The sequence below is a fragment of the Balaenoptera ricei genome, chromosome 9 (genome assembly GCF_028023285.1).
Source record: "Balaenoptera ricei isolate mBalRic1 chromosome 9, mBalRic1.hap2, whole genome shotgun sequence".
NCBI classification, from domain to species: Eukaryota; Metazoa; Chordata; class Mammalia; order Artiodactyla; family Balaenopteridae; genus Balaenoptera; species Balaenoptera ricei.
This window is the reverse complement of record NC_082647.1, coordinates 66,562,546-66,585,690: the sequence shown is the minus strand read 5'-3', so window position 1 is coordinate 66,585,690 and position 23,145 is coordinate 66,562,546. Positions and strand designations below refer to the sequence as shown.

Sequence of the window (23,145 nt, the reverse complement as noted above, 5' to 3'; positions counted from 1 at the left end):
TATCTTATGATTCAAAATTTTGATGTGCACTTAAGGAATTTCAGTGTGTAGATAACAACCATCAAACATAATGTAATATATCATGGCACCAGAGCTGAAAGCAAATATCTCACAATATGGATTTAAGACACCAATAATTAATATTTGGTCAAATACGAGGTAAAAAGGCCACCTTCACCCTTTTAAAAAACTTCCCCACTTTTATATCAATGAATCACGACTTCATTGATTTTGGTGGGGATGTGTTTCTAAACATTTTCAGTGGATCATATGCCACTAAAGCCTTGAATGAATAGCCTCATCCTTTTCCCTGATAGTAGTTCTCTCTCTTCATTTACTCCCTATTAAAATCCATTTCAGGGAAAGCAATAAAAAACTCTTCAGGGCTTCCCTGGTGGTGCAGTGGTTGAGAATCCGCCTGCCAATGCAGGGGACACGGGTTCGAGCCCTGGTCTGGGGAGATCCCACATGCCGCAGAGCAACTAAGCCCATGAGCCACAACTACTGAGCCTGCACGTCTGGAGACTGTGCTCCGAACAAGAGAGGCCGCGACAGTGAGAGGCCCGCGCACCGCGATGAAGAGTGGCCCCCGCTCGCCGCAACTAGAGAAAGCCCTCGCACAGAAACGAAGACCCAACACAGCCAAAAATAAATAAACACATTAAAAAAAAAAAAACTCTTCATACCATTACAATTAGAATTTATTTGTATTTGGAAAATCAAGAAAGCAAAGGAAGAAGAAAGGCTTTCTTGCAGTTTCTGAAGTTGCCCCACACTTAACTTACAAGGCCAGTGCTATGTAAACATCTATTTTAAAAGTTTCTGTGATCATATCAGTACTTATAAAATGAAACTGAATTTTTTAGGTTTCCAATCTTAAATTTCTAAATATCAATAGCCAGGATACTTTTTCAGTCCTAATTCCTACATATACCAGCGTGACTCTAACGATCACACACACACAAAAAAAAACAGTTGCAGCAGAACTCTCCAAAAATTTCTTAAAGTTAATCTGTATTAGATTTAATTTAAAAAAAAAAAAAGGTCATGAAGAACCTAGTGGTAAGACGGGAATAAAGACACAGACCTACTAGAGAATGGACTTGAGGATATGGGGAGGGGGAAGGGTAAGCGGTGACAAAGTGAGAGAGTGGCATGGACATATATACACTACCAAACGTAAAATAGCTAGCTAGTGGGAAGCAACCTCATAGCACAGGGCGATCAGCTCGGTGCTTTGTGACCACCTAGAGGGGTGGGATAGGGAGGGTGGGAGGGAGGGAGACGCAAGAGGGAAGAGATATGGGAACATATGTATATGTATAACTGATTATACTTTGTTATAAAGCAGAAACTAACACAACATTGTAAAGCAATTATACTCCAATAAAGATGTTTAAAAAAAAAAAAAAGCAATTACAGGGACTTCCCTGGTGGTCCAGTGGTTAAGACTTCGCCTTCCAGTGAAGGGGATGCACGTTCCATCCGTGGTCAGGGAAATAAGATCCCACATGCCTTGTGGCCAAAAAACCAAAACAGAAAACAGAAACAATATTGTAACAAATTCAATAAAGACTTTAAAAATGGTCCACATCAAAAAAAAAAAAATCTTTAAAAAAAACACAATTATATGCTATTTAGCACTTCAAAAAACCCAAGGGTCATGAATATCAAAGTATGCTGGAGTATTATATTTTGAAAAATGATAAGGAATTTTCTTCCTGAAGCAAGATACTGAATCAGTCTGGCTTAGAGGCAAAGTGGATGTATATATATGTTTTTCTTCTAGCACTCGAGTTCATCCTGGAAGGATATGTCCCCCATTTTGAAAAAAACAGGATTATAATAGTACTATGGTTTGAAAACTAGGAAACAAAAGTTATTGAGTAACTATTTGATCAGCTATTGTTGAGAAAAATAAATATAAAAGTTTGAGTTACCTGGGTTTGAAGGCAGCCTAAATATAACTTATTTTATTTTATTTGAGATTTTTATGGCACAGAAAACCCTATGACCTCAAAAGCTTTTAACTCCACTTTGACAGACTAAACTAGGTTACTTCTCTATATTCTATATTCTACTTTTTATGCATTTCTTTACTGCTTGAATCCTTCCTCATGTGATTAATAGCAGATCATCCTCATCCCCATTAATGTTGCTTCTGAGACTGCATCTGGAACCATATTAAGGAAAGAAAGAACAGAAGGTCATGGGGAAGGAGAAGGAAAACAAAACAGAAAGACTAGCCCAAGGACCACATGTCCTGCTTTACTATAACCTGCTCTCCCAAGTTCTTATGGATTGCTAGAATTTCAATAAAAGAGACCAAGAATTACTGACTAGAAACAAAAGACACAAAGAAAGAGGAAATGGGGAAGGATGGTGCTAAAGAGGGTGGGTTGATGAACAGCTTTGAGAGGTTTCATAACTTGCTGCCTAGCTGCTAAGTGTACTTACCATATCCCTGCCACTTGTTTGCTCTGTGACGTTGGGCAAGGTACGCCACCCTGAGCCTTAATTTTTTTCATCTGTAATATGGAGCTCATAGTAACACCTAATCATGGGGTTGTTGTAAGGATTAAATATGTTAATATATGTGAAGTACCTAGAACAGTGCCTGGTATGTAGAAAATACTATGTAAGTTTGTTGGTAGTTGCATTGAATAGAGGAATAGAGAGAGGTGGAGAAGGGCAAGGATGGGCAAAGAGACTTGAGAGAAATGTTGCAATGTGCTATGAATATCAAAAGTCGTTTCCTGAAGGATATAAAAATTTTTATTTGGTTTTATTGAGCATGGATGTTTCTTGAATGTAACTCTGCCAAGATGGAGTCATGTAGTACCCAAGCTCCATTCAGTCACAACTGTTTTGACATTTAAATATGATCTTGATTAGATCTCAGTTTTATGAAAGCAGTACTTAGTCTCTAGTGGCAAACATAGAACCTGAAAGAGCTTTATGTATCATGTCAGGGGGAAGGAGGTAGCAAATAATGAGTCAGAGTTAACTGGTTTTTTAATATTCTTTGAAAGTTGATTTCCCTCTTCCTACTACAGATAAAACACCATTGAGTAATATCAAGTATAAGAATGGAAATTTTTATTCAGAAAAAACTGAAGTTAACTACTTGAAGTTTATTTGAACATCATTTTTAAAGCTATTTTAAAGGCCGAAGAAACTAATAAATGCAGACTGGTCTTAGTTGTTAGAGAAAAGCAAAGAAGAAATCCAGATAATCAAAAATTTACTTTGAAATGTGATTTGATATTTACATATTGAAACGATGTTTCTGATATTCCTGACATTCACAATATTTAATAAACTGAATATTTTCCCAGTCCTTACTGTGATGGTGTCTTTATCATCAGGGATCAGTCAGCGTAACAGAAGCCATTTGATGTATCCAGATATAAAGTGTTAATGCAGAATTAGGGACTCTCAGGACTGTTGGAAGAGCTGGGGTAGAGAAGGGGGAGGATAGGGTAGAGGTCAGGAAAGCAGCTGCTGTAGGTCAGAGATTGAGAATGAAGATGTCAGCCTGTTTCCAAGCATCTAGCTGCAAACACCTCTGAAAAAATAATGGCTTCCTATTCATTTCCATCTTCTAACTCTCCAGAAAGTTTTTTTCATTGGTGAACTCTAACCCAGAACCACACAGAGAAGGGGATTCTGGAAAATGTAGACCCTAGCCTTAGAAGGAAGTGACAGTGGTGCCAAAGGGACGAAAGTGAGCTAACACAAGACATACTAAAAGTTCTGCATCTTATTGCCTTGGACTGTATTCCAGAGATAAAGCTATTACTTTTCACTGATAAAAACACCATATTTAGTATCATCTGTTTATTTTTCACCTCTACTCTTTCTGCTGCTCTGACCTGTACCATTTCTAGACAGAGGGGAAGAAATAATGTAATTGGGTGTTTTAAAGGACTTGCTTAGTCATTGTGTTTACGTGAAAATGTCTTTTATTTATCCGTTCTTTCAGTACCATGATCTGTTTTGGTGCAGAAGCAAGAGCGAAACTATCACAAAATCAAATCCTTCTATAAATATCAAAAGAGAATTGGATGCTTAATAAAAGAAAATTTAAATGACATGATTGTTGAGGAAGTGGGAATGTCAACAGGGAATATACAAATAATTGAAAGATCTGTCTCAAAGATGAAAATAATTATACGTTAACTAGAGTTATAAAACTTCCTTTTCTCTACTATCTTATATTTGACCTCAAACTTTTCATTATCTTTTCTCAAAAAACATTTTAATTTGAACATGCCTATTTTAAATCATGTAAGTTTACAAAACTCATTTTGTTCTTTTAAGTATTTCTAAGCCATGTCTAAAATTATAAGATAAAGTAAGACATTATTAGAAATTATTGCTAACTTTGATAAGAATCTTTTTAAGCATTAAATGTCACTATTAAAGAGATTTTATCATTTCATATTTGCTGAAAGGTAGTTTTAAAGAATCATTTAAGAGGATATAACATGTTTTACTATGTTTTATTTTATTACCAAAAATACAGAAATATAAATGCAAAATAAACCTTTGACAATTAGTGTGTGCTTAAATTTTTAAGCTGCTGTGAAAATATGAATACTAGAAAGAAAAAAATACTCTAGATAAAAGTGAATACTTTTTTAAAGTTAATAATTAGGATTGAAATTCCTACAAAAATAGTTAAATGAAATAGCTATAATTTTTAAACTGTTTCTGCCTCCTTTGCTCAGTATACAACATTGCAATTTTATCAGTAGCTTTACTAAGTTGATCTTCACTGTACACTTTTTATGGTTAAAAAGTTATAATAGCTCAAGGATTTATTCTGAAATGTCTAAACCAATACTTTAAAATCTTCATAAATATTTCCTAGATCCACACCAAGAATCCCAAGCTACAATTAAAATATTAATCAGTAGACTATGCATTTATAATAGATTTAATGGACCTGAATATGCTAATAATGAAGAAATGTTATAGTTTACAGTTTACAGATTTTATATAAAAGCACTCCTTATGAAAGATAATGACTCGTGCAAATGGAAGTAGTGTTTTAGAAATATAATGTGAGTTTTGAAAAGCAAGTAATTTGATAAATTTATGAAGAAATTTATTTTTTTCTTACTTCTTGGTTATATTTTCACATCTATTAACTTGAAAATTTTTTTAACCAAAATCTATTTGGAAAATATTTTGAAGATAATGAGTGTTCAAGATTTTAAGCAAAAGTACTTTAAAATGTGTAACTTTCCATGTTTACCTTATAAGTCATTTTCCAAAAAAGAATTCAGGTCTTAAACCTTGTTTAATATGCTTGGCTATTTTGTGTTTATTCATGTTAACATTTAAATGAAATGTTTGAGTTATCAAATATTCTTATTCTTTCTTTGGCCCTCTAGTGTTGGGAAGACCTAGGTTTTAATTCAACCCCAAATCTTCATTCCACCTCTTCCCAGTTATAGGGACTTGCATAGAGAGATTTACCTCCCTCTGTATTTAATTCCTTCATTTGTAAGATAGGAATAAATAATACTTACTTCAGAGGATTACTAGGTAATTTTAAATTTAAAATGAGATAATTATAAATAATTTTTCACAATGACTGTCATCTAATAAATGCCCAGTACATGGGTTTTATTATATGTTTTTTGTTGCTAAAAATGAATTTGTGGAACCAGCTGAGGAAAAGATGACAGGTAGACTTCCCCTATTTTAGGTTTTCCAATGATTACTGTATATTGGTGTTTCTTGTTCCCTGATTAAAGCATTTACTTTTAAAAAGCATTGATTAAACAACATGTACGTTAAAAGCAAGATAAAATAAGTGAACGCAAATTTTAAATCAACTTTGGCAAACAGTTATTCAGAACCAGCCTAAAAAGGCTAAAAGTGGCAAACATATAATGACTAAAATTTGTGAGCTCCATGTGTGCCAAGCTGATTCTAAGCGGTTTGCCAGGGTTAAGCTGATAACACCTCCTATTTACTTCTTAAATAGCAACTATGGATGCTCCGTGAGAATAAAAGAAAGGGGAGACAAACTAGATGACATTTCAGTTTATATTTTTTTTGTAAGGACAGTCTTGTCCATCACTGTGAAAACAATTTCAAACTCAGCTGTAAAGTTTTTAAAAATTGTTTCTACCGCCAGATGAAATTAGCAGAGTTTTGCCTGCAGATGGTGCTAGATCCTCAGTTCCCAGGTAACACACAAGAAGTGCAAAACGACCATTTAGTAAGAGAGCACATTAAATATTTAATGCAAACGACATTTTTCAAAAACAAACTTCTTCACTAACACAACAGTCTTTCTTGTGAGCCTAGAAGTCTTCGTTACACCTGGTGATTAATCAATAATTACAGCCACTTGGCTGACTGCAGTTAACAATTCCCATTGTGCTAGTAAGGGATGAGTTACATTTGAAGATTTGGTGACAATCTGTATGAGATTTAAATTGCTGTGAGAAGTATTAAGGTAAGCAGAAAACCTTGTTTTTCATACAAACATTAAACTTGGAAAATTCTAGCAATTAAAATAGCCAGTACTTTCAGATATTTCAAAATTATACCTCTTTTTTTTTCCTGTTACTGACAAATAATCATAAGTGTATATGTAGCACACCCTGAAAGAAAAAAAGGCTTTGTAAAGGATAATGGATATTCTCCTTCTTGGCACCATAATTTTATCTGATGTAAGTAGGGTCCCCCCAGTTATATGTCTTACGTATGACAATACCTGGAAAGTCACCGACTTGAGACACTAGGAACTTGAGAAAAGTATTAAGACTTACTGAACACAATCATTATAGTGAGAATAATTCCACTTTATTTCCCAATTCCCTCAGATAGATAGAAATATAAATAGATCAAACATACATAGAGTAGATTCTGATATCAAACTTAAATCTTGCTCACCAAGGAATTGTGGTCCTTGCTATTGTGGCCAAGAGATACTGTTATGGTCTAATTTAGATTCGCATTCTAAGATCTCAGGATCTTCATTTGCATTTCCTTTACTGCTTTGGTTCAGTGCTGCCTGAGCTGGGATGCTCCTCTCTTGGTTGAGGGCTCTGATTATGAATCAAAGGAAATTCTTAGGATTTGCTTTTCCGTGGGTCCAAGTTGTGTTTTTAGCCACCAAGACCTGTCATTCATTTCTAGGAAAGATCTTGATGATGCCTCTTATGTTAGGTTAGAGCAGGCAGCTGCAGGATGCCTCATCCCCCTACTCTGACCTCTTCATGGCCACAACAGTGTCCTCTGCTGGTGCATTCTCACTGAGGATTTGCAATTTCTGAGGACTCAGGAAATAAATGGGACTTTTTTTTTTTTCTTTCAAATCCTTTCTTGTGACAATAGTCAATTCTTTCTTTGGAGTTGACCTGAAACCTATCTCCCACAGCAAAGATTCAAGACATTTTCAGTGTAATGCCATCAACATACCCTGCCTGCAGCGTTACAAAGTGAAATAAATAAAGCATCAGAGATGCTGTGTAGAGTGTGATGACTTCATTTCCTACACAGCAGCCTACAAAGAAGAGTAGAATGGTTCAACCCAAGAAAAAATCACAAGGCAGCAGCAGAGCTTGGTGGAAAATGTGGGCACCTTCTCAGAGAAAATGCATCATGTCTCACATGAGTGACAGAAAAATATTTTGAAAAATATTTTAGTTTTCTTTTTCTCCCCATAAAAGAAGAAACAGCTGTAGGAAATGGAAATTGACCTTACCAGAACACAAAACCTGAACTGCTCATTTTGAGGGTTGGCATACAGCTGTGTGCTGGGCTCTGAAGAGCAGAAGTGGGATTCTTCTACAGCCATATGGTTGAATCAAGAAGGGCAAAGGGATAGAGCAGACAGAAGGCAGTTTACAGGTAATGACAAAGTCCTGAAGCATACTATATTCTAAAATGCTTCCAATCTTAGATTTACATTAAAAAGGAGGAGGCTGCCAAGAAATACACTAATGTGTTTTTCTCCTGAAATGAGAACAAATCCCAACAGCACTACCTGTCAGCTCTGCTTAGTTGACCTTACCTTCCAATCACTGGTAAACCGAAGAATTAAGAGAGAATCCTATTTCTAATTGTTTTGAACATCATGATAGTCTTCCAAATGAATACCTACTGAGTTTCCACTAAAACACAAAATTCCTTTATTAACCCATATAGGCAGGCTGATTACAGGCTCTGCCAATCCGTATTACTAAGCACTAACTAACCTAGTGAGACAACTTGCTAGAAAGAGAGTTGTTTCATTCCCCATCCCTCAGGGAAAACTAAACTGACAAGCATGGTTGAAACCAAAATGGATAAGCAGTTTGTAGCTTCTGATAGAATTCTCATGCTGAAAATACATATGTGAGATTTTAACTAATTAGGCCTCAAGCTCTTTGCAAAAGACACATTGCAATTAATTAAGATGCTACTCATTATTTTTCAAAACGCAAATTCTTTATCATAATTTACAAAACTGTCAGAGAAAACATATTCACACTATCATATTATAGTTTTTATGCTAAAAGAGATAAAATATTTAAGATGAACTTTGTTATTTTTAAGCTGTTCATTTCAATTGAAATTGGCATACTATTATGAACACTTTAGCTAACATGTAATTATAATTGAATTAACAACTGAAAATTAAAATCAAGATTTGTAACCTTTCATTGAGACCCAAATTTAAAGAATTATCACATCCACTATTAAAAGCAGTGCTATGAGGGACTTCCCTGGTGGTACAGTGTTTAAGAATCCGCCTGCCAATGCAGGGAACACGGGTTCAAGCCCTGGTCCGGGAAGATCCCACATGCCACGGAGCAACTAAGCCTGTGCACCACAACTACTGAGCCTGCACTTTAGAGCCCGCGAGCCACAACTACTGAGCCTGCATGCCACAACTACCGAAGCCTGTGCACCTAGAGCCCGTGTTCCACAACAAGAGAAGCCACCGCAACAAGAAGCCCACGCACGGCAACAAAGAGTAGCCCCCGCTCGCCGCAACTAGAGAAAGCCCGCGCACTGCAACAAAGACTCAACACCGCCAAAGATAAATAAATAAATAAATAAATAATTTTTTTTAAAAAAAAAAGAGCAGTGGTGTGAAATGGGACCTGTCAGAGGAAATCTTTAAAGATACAATTAAGAGAACACATAAAAATTTTAAATAATAACCTCTGATATATTACTCTTTTAATAATTTATTTTAATTAGTAGAATAATAATTCCACTGCCAAAAATGTTTATTGTGGCAGTTTCTAATACTAAAAATTAAATAATAAAATATTTTAAGTGAGCATCAATAGGAAAAGAGTTAAGTTATTATACATCCAGCTATGAAATTTCTATAGACCATATAAAAGAGTAAGTCATGCAGAACTTTACCTTATATCTTTTAAAGATGGCTATGTTATATTAAATGAAAAATATGAAAAGGCAAATTTTTAGACAATAATTATACTACACTCTCATTTTAAAATGTGTATGTGTTTGCATGCACATGTTTTTAATAATAGAAAATTTCTATAAAGACACATATCAAATTTTTAAAATTGGTTACCTTAGGGAAGTATGATTAGGAGCTGAGGGGTGGTTTATGTAGATTTTAATTATTACTTCTTATATATATTTGTGTTGCTTAAAATTTTTATAGTGATCTGAAATTACTTTTGTAATGTATACTTTTGCAGAATCTTCGATTAGCCTCAAACAATGCAGCTCTCTTGAAATACCAAGTAAGAGACATTCAGAATAATATGAATTGAAAATCAAAGAACCACTGCATAGTTTATCTTAACTGAAAAGGAGCAATAAAAATTAATTAAAAATTTAATACGTTATTTGTAGAAAATTTTAGTTGCGGTACTTATACTCTTTTCACAGTAAAAGATTTTCCTAACTGATTATTGCATATGTATTTAAGTTGGAAACTGCTGTATTTAAATTAAGGAGAATGGTTTACAGTCCCATGAGAGTTATCATAAGATTAAAATTAATTGCTCAGAATTTTCATCTGAGGCCAAACTGGACAGGTAATCAGTCATAAGCTAATGTTATTAGCTTGATTCATGTTATCAAACTCTATTTCTGATAATACCAGGCAAGGGGGTGGGCAGGAAAGAAATATGCTACATATAAAAATGATGGAACCAAGTTCTTCTGTTTGCATTAGTTCTAACATTTAGAGGTCACATTTACAGTAAAGACTTGAGTTTACTACCTGAATAATTCAAGCAAAAAGCTCACATTTGCCTAAATTCATGAGAGCAAAAAACAACAAAATATTTTTTCTATTTATAAGTTTGTAGAGTGCCTTTTATGTGAAAATTTTGGAGGCTTATGTGAATTAACTATAGTTTAAAAAGAATTAATGAACATTTTACTTTAAAGATAGAATTAAAATGCACTATCCAATGTATATATATAATCTGAGGTATGGAGGAATGAAGCAAACTTCCCCAAAGACTCATAAATCAGATAAAATGCAATGGTTAATTTTCAGTAGAATCTAAACTTATCAAGGGTCAGTCTTGACTAGGTACAGATTTGTTTTGTTTCAGAAAATGACAACTATCTTTCTTTTTGAAAAAAATATGTGATATTTGATACATACAAAAGAAAATGGCACTATATCTCTAAAGTTGTAAAGCGTACCAAAACGGACACATACAATTCAATCATTCAATTCAGAAATATGCCAATGCCAACACAGTTGCACCAGTTTCTATGCTCCTCTTATAATCCTGCTTCTCCCCACTCCAAACTACTGTCCTGTATTTTGTGTTCATAATCTGCGCTAGACAACCTCTAAGATGGTCCCCAATAACCACCACATCCTGATATTCACACCCTTATGAAATCCCCTTCTTTTGAGGGTTAGCTGAACTTAATGATTCACTTCTAACAAATAGAATATGACAGAAGGAATGGCTGTCTCTTCTAAAATTAGGTTATAAAGTAACTAGCTTCTCTCCCCACTCCCCCTTCTCTCTTTCCTCCCACTCTCCTTCTCATTCTGCCTCTCTTAGTCTTTGAGGAAGGCCAGTTACCTTGCTATCAGTTTGCCCATGAGAAGTCTTATATAGCAAAGAACTGACGGAGGCCGCCAGCCAACAGCCAGGAAGAACTGAGGCCCTCAGTCCAACAACCTAGGAGGAACTGAATCTTGATAAAAACTAAGAGTGATTTTGGAGTGGATCATTCCCAAGTCAAGCCTTGAGATGAGACCATCATCCTGACTGAAACCTCAAGACACCATGAGCCAGAGCGCTCAGTTAAACCATACCTGAATTCCTGACCCACAGGAAATGTGATATAAAATCATGTTTTTTTGAGCCACTATGTTTTAGAATAATTTGTTAGTCAGCAGCAGATAACAAATGTATTATCCTTGCCTTTAAAAAGTTTTGATAAAGAGCACAGTGTATTAATTTCTGTTAAATCAAACTTTTAAATTGTGTTGTTCAATTCTTCATCTTGCGAATTTTTCACCTGTTTAATCTTCTAATAATTTAGAAAGCTATTGAAATCTCTTTTTATCATTTTTTTTATTTGTCTAGTTCTCCCTGTAGTTTTTTTTTTTTAATGTTTCTTCTGATTTTTTTTTAATTTTTTTTTTAATTAATTAATTTATTTATTTTTTATTTTATGGCTGTGTTGGGTCTTCGTTTCTGTGCGAGGGCTTTCTCTAGTTGTGGCAAGCGGGGTCCACTCTTCATCACGGTGTGCGGGCCTCTCACTATCGCGGCCTCTCTTGTTGCAGAGCACAGGCTTCAGATGCGCAGGCTCAGTAATTGTGGCTCACGGGCCCAGTTGCTCCGTGGCATGTGGGATCTTCCCAGACCAGGGCTCGAACCCGTGTCCCCTGCATTGGCAGGCAGATTCTCAACCACTGCGCCACCAGGGAAGCCCTCTCCCTGTAGTTTTATCAAATTTCCCTTCATATACTTGAGGCCATTAAAAGTTTCTAGTATACTAAGCCTTTTATTAGGTGGATAGACTCTGGGGACAAATTGGCTTCTGGATTTCAATCCTAATCTTATTCCTTACAATCTGTGTGATCTTAAGCAAATTATTTAACCTCCATCCCTCCATTTCCTCACCTAAAAAGTGGAAATATAAATACTGCCTACCTGTTGGATTTAAATGAGGTTTAAACAAGTTAATACTTACATGCATACAACAGTAGTTGATATACAGCTATTGGTAAATCACCGTATGTTCTGACTTCTTTATCCCTAATTATGCTTTTTGCTTAACAGTTATTGAAGGTTACTTAAAAATTATTTTGAAAGCTACCCCATCTTTTTTAAAAATTTTCCTGAAAAAAAAATATTTTTTCCTGACTAATCTTTTTCTACTGTACCTTCAATGTTTCTGTCTCCTTAGGTTTTATGTGTGCTTCTGGAATTCAATGTAAGGCTGATTTTTTTTTTTTTTTAAATACAACAAGTCATTCTGCCTTTCAACTGGAAAGAATTAAGCGTATCGTGAATTATAAATATTTTGACTTATTTCTAGCATTTTGGGTTTTGCTAGTTCCACTTTTGCTATTTTTTCTCCATTCATGCTTTCTCTTGGATTGATTGAAATGCTGTATTTGTTTGGTTCTTGGTACGTCTTTTCTCTTTAACTGGCTTGGGAATAATATATATTATATTTTAATCTTTATGATTATTGTCTTCGAGATTCTCAACTGATGAACAGAATATGTCACTCTTCACTCTTATTTCAAAAAATAATAACTTTTTCAACAGTTTGATTCCTGTCAACCTCCTTCCAAGTTACATGCTATTGTTTAATTTTATCTTCTTTTATACTCGAAATTTAGAAATTATTACTATTACTTTATAAAGACAACATTTGATTAAATTTAGTTAAATGTTTACCAATTTGCTTTCCATTCTTTCTTGCTGCTTAACCTTCTTTTTGGAATCAATTTTTTCCTCCTAAAGTACGTTCATTCTGAAGTTCCTTTAGTGAATTTCTATTGATGGTAAATATTCTGTTTTTATCTTAAAGTATTATTATGATTCCCTCATACATGAAAATAGTTTTGCTGGATACTTAATTCTAGCTTTATAGTTATTTTCTTTCTATACACTGAAGCTATTATTTCACTGTTCTTAAAATTTTTGTTATCAACCTAATTGTTATTACTCTTCTATTCTGGTTCTTTTCCAGAGAGCAATTCTCTTTTTATTTGTTCTGTAGTTTGACTACAAGGTATCTGAATGTCAGTTTATTTTTAATTTATACTGCTCAATAATTATTGTGTTTCTTGTAGCTATGGATTCATCCTATACCTACTCATAAGGTTGCTACAGGGATGAACTTAATGAAAGTCAAGTGCTGTGAACAATACCCTGCACATGGTAGATACTATGTATGTGTTTTCTATTGTTATTGAATAATGATTACTTTTATTATCTTCTCCTTTAATATTTCCACCACCCCCCCCCATTATTTGTATTCTTTCCTCTAGGACACCCATTAGGAATATAAAACACTCTTCCATCCCAATCTTCATGTCAGTTAATTAATCTTTCCTATTTTCCAAATCCTTGTTTCTCTATGCTACTCAGTAATTTCCTCAGACCTACCTCTAAATCACTAATTATCTTTTAAGTTTTGTCTAATCTGCTGTTTAATCCATCTCTGCCTGACTCTGTGCCCTGCATTTGATCTTTACAGTGTCCCACCTAGGCTCCCTGCCCTATAGTTTCTGATGGAGCCAGGACAAGGGGAGTCATCAGCAGCAGATCTAAGTTCAAGAGGAGGGAGATGTCAGGGTACTTAGTCCCCCCTTGTCTCCCTGTGTTATCATAACACTTGCATTTTAAGAGAGTTAACATTTTACTTCGTTGTGAAGGTGGCATTTATTCTTGATACATGAAAGACACAAAAACACAAAGGGTGTTTCTTTCTGAAAGCCTGAATCGCATTCTTCAGAATCATGACCATTCCCAAATGAACCAGGAAAAACAAATCATTTTTGCATCACCTGAATATTGCCATGCCCATCATCACTGAGTGTTTTATGTGAAATTGCTTCAAGAATGTTAAACATAAATAAGCAAATCCTTTTCCACTGTAAATAAGAGAGGCAGAGCAATTCTCTTTAGATGTAGCACATCTGCTAACAGAATGGGAACTGTTGAAAGAAGATAGAGAATCTGATTACAAGAAAGAAAAAAAAAGTTTAGAGATTTGGCATAATGTGATCTAAAGCTTTCAGAAAAGGAAAAAATAAAGACTGCCGAAAAGTGAATTTATGAGCTAACGTGTTTTTTTTTTCTTCTGACATAAAAGATGGATGATAATCATAAAAATGCTTTGCTACTTTTCTATATATCTCATTACTTATTTACATGCAATTACTACAATATTAATGACATACATAAGGTAGAGTTAACTTCTAAATTTAAGAAGAACAGAATTTTTAAAATTAAGGAAACTAATTACATACTGTACACAAAAACTACTGCATTAGTACAAAACTTCTTCACCCCATCTATATTTTACAAATATTCCCTGACCACCTAAATTTAATAAGCCTGAGAATGGGCACTGCCATAGTCCAGGCTCATTTTTAGTTTCCCTGCAAAGTTCAGTGGAATTGAAGCATGTGTATATCATTTCCAGAGCATCTTTCCTCATTCTCAACACCCCTATTTTGAGTTAGTAGCAGGAAATCTTAACCAACTCCTCAGTTCTGTCCAAAGATCATTTTACTAATCCTAACCTGTCATAGTCTTGCCAAGGTTCTTGAGATGATAAATATCTAGGTCAGTTTGGCTACTCCAAAGCACTGCTAACCATTCTCGAGCTTCCCAAGACCAAAAACCATCCAAAGCTCATTCTTGAGCTTTCCACCTGACCTAACTATGCTTTTAACCATGCTATAATGACAGAAATAAAATAGTAATGAACACTAGGATGACAACTGTTTGCCTTAATATGCATGCATCTAGTTATTAGGTCAAGGATATTTTATTACCTGTGTAAAGGAAATTAACTATCATATTTCAGCACATATAAAACATAGTTCAACTACTAAAGTATAAAACATGTAAATCAGAAAAAAAAATCTAATGAGATCTGGTCTCTCAAATTCAAGAGGCTAAAAAGCACTGGTGTTCATGTTTTAGAGTTGGCAAATTAAGCTTGTCTCAGAAGTGTTAGATTTATCTAAAGAGAAACCCTAAATTCCAGGAAAGCATCAGTGTATTTCTTTTTAAAAGATGACATTTAAATGAAGGTTTGCTTCAAACCAACAAACTTGTACATTGTATGTCTTGAAAGTGCTGAAGACATGGCAAGTATGAATATTTCTAAAACCAAACCCTATTTATTCTAATTTTATATAACTTGATAGAGTAAAACATCAAAGAGAAAATGTGAAACAGCACTCTCTGTGTTGCTGAAAGTTAGACAGGGAAAACAATGAACAAATGTATGTGTCTTGAAAAATGTATAACTGGACTCAGCAAACTAGATACTTTTTATCAATTATTAAGGATGCATGTGAAGGGAATTTTTCAGCACACTTTCCTTCTCCCCTCTGCCTTATAGTTTTAAAGGTTCTTTGTTCCTTTGATTTATTGTCCTGTTTGTGCATTCCAGCCCCAGAGTCATAGTTAAGGGGACAGCTAAAATTAAGGGACTAAGAAGTAGTCTGTCAATCTTTGCCCCTTGGGTGGAAGGCTGCTATAAAGCAAATGAAAAATGAAGCATCATTAAGAATAAATTGTAGGTTTTGAGTATGTTCCTTTATTCTCAAAATGGGTTTTCTTTTTTGAGAATCGTCTCTTTCCATTTGAATTGGCTTGTATTATAAGCTGATTGTGGCATTCTGTTTTCGTCTGAGTCTGCCCAGATGTTCCTTCCATTTACAGGAAAAAAAAATTCTACTTCTAATACAAAGTTCTGTATTTTTAAGTCCCATCTGATGAGTTAGGTTTCAAAGTCCTAGTAAATTTTTCAGAAATTTAAGACTTTTTTTGTTTTAATCTGCACTTTGCTTTCTAATTTGAAAAGAGCTTTTACTGACTTTTTTGTTTTATTTTTTTTTTGTTTTGAAAGTTTTCTCACATTTTGCCCATCAGCTAAGTTTTACATTTCAAAGCAGCATCTTCGTGTAAAAGTCGTAATCTATCACTCAGTTTTGAAATAAATCAATAGCTTTATTTTCACTTTTTGTTACCACTGATTATTATTACAGATGGATAAGTTTCTTTGGAATTACATTTAATTCATAAATACAGAAAACCGTACATAAATATAAGTTAAATATCACAGTGAGCTGAGGAAATGATGAGTACACATTTATAATTATGCATGGAAGGGAAGAGGAAAAGATAAAACCTAATCTTTCAATATCATTTTTAAAAGCAACTTTGATTAAAATTTACATAATACATATGTATTACATAATAATTCTAAGGTAAATCAAAACAATGGAGTTAATGCATATATTTATTAAAATACTCAAAAGAGAATAAAACCAAAAGGAACAATTTGTCTATCACGCATGATATATTTCTCACCTATTTTCATTTGAGGGAAAAAAATGCTGGCAAAATCATGGCATGGGTAGAAGAGAAGTTAGGTTTTATTAACACATAGCTTGAAAAACAGAGTGTTAGGAAAGAATTTCTCAGGCCAGTTATTATAGGAACGTCATTGTTATCAAAGTCAAGAATTTGCAGAAGCCATTTCACCTACGTCTCAATATCCAAATGTAGGAGAAAGGAAACATCTTCAGGTAAGCCCTAGAAACTGATGGAAGGCTAATGCCCAGACTCCTGACACAGCAGGAAGGACTGTACAGGGTATGTCAACAAGAAAAAGAGAATAATGAAGACTCTCCAATAGCCCAGGCACCCTGACACAGTATGCCATCCTCCAGATCTTGTCCAAACAGCCAAGGTGTCCTCTTTCCCCTCCAGGTTTGTCTCTCTTTCCCCCATCCTCCCAGGCTGAACTACTTGCAGTTGAATTACTGAAAAACCACTGACCAACTTTTAACACTTTTAGTTGGGCTCAAGCTTTATTTCCTTAATAGTAATTTCCTGGCTCCTTCAGGCAGCTTGAGTATCTGCATTCCTAGAGCCTTGTGCATATTTTAACTGCCTCTGATGTCATACTCTATTGTAAGCTCCTAGCACCAATCATCATGCCTGGTGTATAGGAGGTGATCAGAAAATGTCAGGTGGATTCATGAAGGAATCAACAGAGCATTTTAGTTCTACTTAAACTATAGATTAACACAAGATTTTGAAAATTAACACTTTTTTAAAAATAGATCTTTATTGGAGTATAATTCCTTCACAATACTGTGTTAGTTTCTGTTGCACAAGAAAACAAATCAGCCATATGCGTACACATGTCCCCATATCCCCTTCCTCTGGAGCCTCCCTCCCACCCTCCCTATCCTACCCCTCTAGGTCATTGCAAAGCAGCAGCAGATCTCCCTGTGCTACGCTGCTGCTTCCCACCAGCAAACTATTTTACATTCGGTAGTGTATATATGTCGATGCTACTCTCACTTCACCCCAGCTTCGCCCTCCCACCCCATGTCCTCAAGTCCAGCTTTTGACAAAATTCAACACCCATTTATGATAAAAACTCTCCAGAAAATGGGCATAGAGGGAACCTACCTAAATATAATAAAGGCCATATACGACAAACCCACAGCAAGCATTGTACTCAATGGTGAAAAACTGAAAGCATTTCCACTAAGATCAGGAACAAGACAAGGATGTCCACTCTCACGACTCTTACTCAACATAGTTTTGGAAGTCCTAGCCACAGTAATCAGAGAAGAAGAAGAAATACAAATTAGAAAAGAAGAAGTAAAACAGTCACTGTTTGCTGATGACATGATACTATACATAGAAAATCCTAAAGATGCCACTAGAAAACTACTAGAACTAATCAATGAATTTGGTAAAGTTGCAGGATCCAAAATTAATACACAGAAATCTGTGGCATTCCTATACACCAACAACAAAAAAATCAGAAAGAGAAATTAAGGAAACACTCCCATTTACCATTGCAACAAAAAGAATAAAATACCTAGGAATGAACCTGCCTAAGGAGGCGAAAAACTTGTACTCAGAAAACTGTAAAACACTGATGAAAGAAATCAATGATGACATAAACAGATGGAGAAATTAACACTTTTTAATAAACACTTGATTATGATAAATCGATGCTTATCTTTAGAGTATCACATTCTTTTTTAGAAAACATATTATGAAACATAAAAACTAGCTGTAATTTTTACAAGAAAAAGTATAAGTGATTCCAATGTTAACTTTTACTCATTCAAACGCTGTTACAGATTTTAAAAAGATGCAGGATTCTCAGTTATCCTGTGCAAATTGTTGGCTTATTAGTTTTCATCATACTGAAATTTAACAAGCGTGTAGGATTTTTGTCGCAAAGGCTCTGAGGCCAAATTACAGGTCACTTTATAAGAATTGTGCTCTCACCATAACTTGGAAATATTTCTTAGAGGGAACATAGTTTAAATTCCAACAATTTTTAGATACAAAATGTCATCTATCAATCAGAAAAACTAAATACTGTTTCTAGGTTCTGAGTTACCCAAGAGTGGACAATTGCAAAGAGAAGCTACAAAAATTTTCATGTGTGTAAAGTTGAGTCTATATTTGGAGAGAAAATGATTATTTTATATTTTCATAATGGGTGATATAAAGTTAAGAGTGTTATCCTAGCCATATTTATTGACATGTGATCTTTTCTTTCACATTATTTTGGCTTATACTTATCATCATCACAACTTTTATATTTTAGTGTGGTTATCCACTGGTATTTTTTAGAACTTTTTCAATGCCAAGATAGAAAGAAATGTCATACAGTAGATTTACAGGAGGTGAAGGTCTCTTTAAATACTTTTGAGCTGTTCCACTATGCACTGATTTAAGAATTGGATGACCTAAAGCTGTTATTTTCTTCTTTCCATACCTCGATGGCAATTTACACCAACCAACAAACTCCACAATCTTTATATCATACCCCATATCTCACAAGTGCTAGGAATATTATATAAGCCCATGCATCACTTTCCACCTGAATGTCATCCCAATTCACCACAGGTGAAGGTCTTAGTGATACTATAGCATCCTAGGCACTATCACATTCTATTTGTCACCAGAAATGGGACACTGTTGGCATTTAATTTCACTCCCCCCCAACCCCAATTAGACCCTAAAACAAGGATTTGAGTGCAGGTAGTGTATTGGAAGGTGAGCCCAGGTAGCACACGTAGGGTAGTGGGAAAATGAGACAGAGAAGGAAAGTCGACTAAGAAAATTTACTACTGTGGTCACCTGGAGACTGATCTAACACAGAGTAGTCTCACAGTTCAAACTTATTCAATGAAAACCTGAGGGGGCAGTGGTATTTATCTACAAATTCTCACTAGTCATTGTTTGAAGAATGTTATGGGGGGATGAGAGGCGGGCACTAGTTCCCTTGCATTCCAATCTGCATGGGCAAAGTGGAGAAGCCAGAAAAATTCTCTGGCAAAGAGATGCACATGCTGATGATTAGAAGAAGGGCTTATGTATCATGGTAGTTCTAGAAGCAAGATTGAGGATCAGCAAGTAATAGCACTTCTTGACTTATATAACCCCAAAATATCAAGAGCATGTGTCAAGAAGGCTGATGTCAGCTGCAATGGTGGAAAAATTATTGATCTATTACTCAGTTTCTAGACCTAAGCCATTTCTGATTCCCAATTGAAAGGGACGGTGGGTACCATTAAGGAAGGACTCTGTAACACCACAGCAGGTATAGCAGGCATTCCCCCAGTGTGCCCCAGAGGGATCCATGATATGTATCCATATAGCTGCACATGGAAGGAAGTGGAAAACAGGTCCTTCAAGGACTGTTAGATACAGGGTTGAGCTGTAATTGATGCCGAGGACCCTTTTTATGGCATAGGAGGTACAGCAGAGAGCATATGACCATGGACCCCTCTCGTCCTACTATATACTTTATCACCCAAAAGCTCCCAAGCTAATAAAATTTTTAATGGCCTCTTAAATGCCCAGCTGAGTCTTCAGTCCAAGGATGATATTCTGAGAGGTTGGGGATTGGGATGCTGTTCTTCAAGATTCAGTATATACTTTAAAACAAAAGCCATTATATGGTGATATTTTCTCAAAAGCTAGAATATATAGGGTTGGATCCAAGGTATGGTAATAGGGGTAGACTCTCTCATCATCACTCCTACTAAACCACTTGGGGAATGTTTGCTCAACTCTCCCACAGCTTTAGGCTCCACTGGATTAGAGGCACTGGCTTGGGAAGGGGTATGGCATGGAATGCTTCTATCAAGGGACACAGCAAGTGTTTGCTACTAAACCTACAGTTGTGGTTGCCACCTGGACATTTTGGTACCAAATGACAAGCAGGCAAAGAGTAAGTTACTATACTGGGAAGAGTAATGAGACCTGATTATCATAAAGAGATAAGGTTGCTGCTAGTAATAGAGGCAGGGAACAATATGTCTGAAACTTAGATGGTTCTGTTGGATGTCTCTTCCTGCTTCATCATCTCCAGTGGTACTATGAATGGACAATAAGCCATGCACAAACAGTTATCACACTGGTAAGGAAAAAACTCACAACTGTAATGCTAGAGTGATATAAAGAATTTTAAGATACTGAGAAAAAAATAAGTTTCTAAATTCAATTGAAATTTAAAGAAATTTAATTGTTATCCTTATTACTTTTCAGTATCACTATTATTATGGAATATGATTTTTTAAATTAGAAAGTGGGTTATGGATAATGTACAAATAAAATGAGATAAAGTTGTATATACAAATCCACTTTTCTTTAATACCAGAACTTGTTTGAAAAGCTACAGTGTAAGAAGTCTTTAATTGAAAAGTGAGAAGTTTAAGCTATTTGTTAGAGAACATCTATTTCTAATGTCAAAGGTTATTAAAATCAACTGAGGAACTCTGTTTCACTATATCCTTTCATTCCACTTCATAGTACTCATATTGAACCCCACAGGGCTTGGACAATCACAGCAAGTTGATTATTATGCAGCAATATTTTAAAGTCTGTTGGCTTATTATGTAGCCATTAAGAAGATTAATTTTTTTCTAAAGTAATTTTCATATTTCTGATTAAACCTTCCCATGAATTTATTTTTGTGGGACAGGTCAGAGATGTATGATAAAGTAAACTAAGCCTAAGATGAAACCTCATTTAAACCACTATTTTATATTTTATTTTAACACATTTAACTAATTTTCTCCTGTGTGATGCAGTAATTTTTTTTAGATATTCACTTATGTTTTGCTTCCACTGTTACGCTGACTACCTTTTGCGTGTCTCTGCAGATACCTTCTCCATCTTTTTCCAACCTGTTCTGTGCCCCAGGGTGCTGAACCCAGGAGGCATCAATGATTCCCTTGCCCACAGGTTTAGGCTTCAGCCAATGAGACAAAGCCAGGAGATGAGAGAGAGTAGGGAGAGTCACGTGAAGATATTCATTCTTTCATATTTCATGGGACATCACCTCTGGTTGTGGTCTGCTGACACACCACCTTCTCTATAAACTTCCTTCTCCAGGATCTGATCATTGCTACCTCCCCTGGCCTCTTTCAACCTAGGTCTAGTAACGTCACTCTGATTGTTAGTTGCATGGACATAGAATATCACCCCTTGATTTTTCTAAACCATGCTCTCCCCATTGTAGAGTCATTTTACTAAACTCTCCTTCATGGCCAAGTTGAACCCACATGTGTGTCTTACCACGAACCTGACTGATGTAATTACTGTAAGTATATTTCTCTTCCCTACAACAAAAATCTAGAAGAGTTATAAAACCAATAATTGCTTTTGAATTCATAACTTATAATTACTGCACTTAACTCCCTTAGACACACACTCCTTCACTTATAAATCCAAGATGGATGACTGAAGTTTTTCCTTTACAAACAAAATACCTTTTTTCCTACTTTCTCACATCACTTTTATGGTCAATTTACCTTGAGCTCCTTTTTTGTGCTTCTCTCCTCCCATCCTCTACTTCCTCCAAGTGAACCAAGGATCTAAACATACTGTATTTTCTCATTACATCAGCCCTCTCTCCAGCTAAAGCCTAGAATGACAAACTCTTTCAGTCTGGAAAAATCTTAAGCAGTCTTCAAGTCCTACCTTTAACCAGTGCTCAAATGAACACGATCAGTTATCTACTGGACATTTTACCAAGTTATCTGACTTAATATGCTCAAGTAATGTCTATTTTCTGTCTGGCTTGCTACTTTTCTTGAATGATGAATGGTAGCATGATCCTTATCAAACTAGAAACTGTGTTCATCCCCAACTTCTCAATTTTTTCTTTCTCTGACATTTAGTAATAATGGTTATTATAATGATAGCACCAAGCATGTATTGATTACCCTTTATATCCAGGCTCTAAAATCAGTATGCCACTTAAGTTATTTTATGTAACATTTACAATAACAGCTAATATTTATTAGGAAATTATATTTATCAGATACCACATCAAGAGTTTAATTTGTATTAGATCAATCTTCATAACATCATTTTGATGTTAAATATTATCTCCATTTTTCCAAGGTGATACTGAAGCACAGTGAGTTATATAATTTCCTAAAGTTAACACAGATCATAGCTGGCATAACTTGAATGCAGGTAGTTTGAATTCAAAAATCATGCTATTAACCACCACATTTTCTTTTTTCTAACTCCATATGGGAGAAATATTATCCAATTTCACAGATGAGAGAACTGATTTCCAAAGATGCTTAATTAACTTGCCCGAGATTACACAACTAGTCAGAGGGGAACATAGGTGCAACACACAATTTTTCTTCCAAAATTCCCGGAAACATAACTTTCATTAAAATTTGCTTGTAGGTCCTCCAGAAATTTTTTCTTCTAAAATGTCCCACAAACATCACTATTTGAAAAAATCTGAATGAAAAAATAATATTTAAGGGCTATTTTTTAAATAAAAATTGTGTGTACAACTTATGTTCCCCAGATACCATAAGCACCATGATTTTACAGCTAGGAAGAGGAGGAGCAAGGATTACAACTTAGACTGTCTCAAAGCAAAGCCCAG

General features: G+C 35.1%; 1 protein-coding gene across 1 annotated transcript in view; it reads left to right on the top strand.

Annotated features, from left to right (window-relative positions):
- Positions 1 to 23,145, top strand: part of VWDE (von Willebrand factor D and EGF domains) — a 95,059-nt gene that overhangs the window by 55,032 nt on the left and 16,882 nt on the right.